Source organism: Trichomycterus rosablanca, chromosome 24, assembly GCF_030014385.1.
Source record: "Trichomycterus rosablanca isolate fTriRos1 chromosome 24, fTriRos1.hap1, whole genome shotgun sequence".
Taxonomy (NCBI): Eukaryota; Metazoa; Chordata; class Actinopteri; order Siluriformes; family Trichomycteridae; genus Trichomycterus; species Trichomycterus rosablanca.
Genome location: NC_086011.1, coordinates 7,470,811 through 7,472,403, shown reverse-complemented (window position 1 = coordinate 7,472,403; position 1,593 = coordinate 7,470,811).

Below are 1,593 nucleotides of genomic sequence, written 5' to 3'. Positions count from 1 at the left end.
CAGGGACGTCCATGTATTTTTCAACAAGACAATGCAAAACCACATGCTGCACACATTACAAAGGGGACATTTTTTAATGTCCCACCTTTTTTGGAATGTAATGAAGTTGGGCAGATAAAACATGAAATATCTCAGGTTCATCCTGTCTGCAATCAAATAAAAGTGAAAGTAAATGTGTGTGTATATATATATATATATATATTATTATTAGTTATATTATTCTATTCTTTTTTTAATAGATATGGGGTGTGTTCGAAAACCTAGGGAGCTGTCTTACTGCCTACATAGGCAGCTGCCTCAGTAGAGAGGATTCTAATAAGTCATTGACTTATAAAGCAGGTTATTCAAACGCGCTACTTAGCGATTCCATCAAGTTTTGCATTTAGCATTTAGCATCTTGCCATTCAAACCAATGGAATGGGGTGGCACAGCGCGCTAGCATGTCAACTAACCTCTCCTTTAGTGTACCGAAAACGGTTAAATTCGCTGACAAGCCCGAACTTGCAAATAAAAACACTTGTACAAGTTTATACAAGTTGAAAATCAATAATCATTTATTTACATTTGATGCTGGGATTGCCTTGATTACTAAGGACACTTCCGATGCTCACTCGTTCTTGAGTCAAAATAGCATTGATGCCTAACTAGACAGCTTATTAAGGCATCTAGGATTTCGAACAGCCTCATTCTCGGGAGAGCACGTAGGATGACGTAAAATGCGTCTATGTAGAGAGCGCACTAGCTTTTCGAACACACCCGTAGAGTTGTATATCAATTGTACGCATTAAAAAATTCAATCCACAACACAATTACGCGTACAAAAAGTCAAGGGGTGTGAATACTTTCTAAATCTACTGCATATTATAGAGTTTATGTAGTATTTAAATGAATTGTCAAACCTTTCACTAGGAAGTGACATTATATGTATACCCTTACCATAACTAAGTGATGATATCAAATTAAAACACATCAGTTGACAAGCAGGCAAGGGTTAGGGTTAGGGTTAGGGACTTTCACAGCTCTTAATGAAATCTCATGGGATTTTGTCTGGATATTTGGTTTTCTGTGCCATAACATTGAATACATGCATGCAGGAGAAAAAAAAGAATCAGAGGAATCGCTTGCAGTTCACTCCAGCACGAGACTGAAGACCTGGTAATTGTCCTCTTGTTAGCATCAAGACTGCTTCATGATGCTGTACTCGAAAGTGCCTGGAGTCACGTTTACGCTCTTTGTCAGACCTGTGTGGAGCTCAGAGACAAACGGAGGCACGTTGTGACCGCAGTTCTTAGACTGCATGCCGGAGCTGGCGTGCGCTTTTCATCCTTTTGTGTCGGACAGGCGGGCGATTGAGCCCATCCACCATGCACGGTCGAGGAATCTGGGGAAAAAGAACGGCAGAAAGAACCCGTCCATTTACCTCTCGTCGTACGCTGAGCTTTTTGTACCTTTGTCTATCTCCCCTCCCCTGTCTCTCTCACTCTCTCGCTCTCTCTTTTTCTCCCTCCCACAGTTCATCTCTCCTCCCTTCTCTCATCAAAGCCAGCAGCCCACTATTTGGTTCATAGCTGCTTACTCCATGGTCTCGCAGAA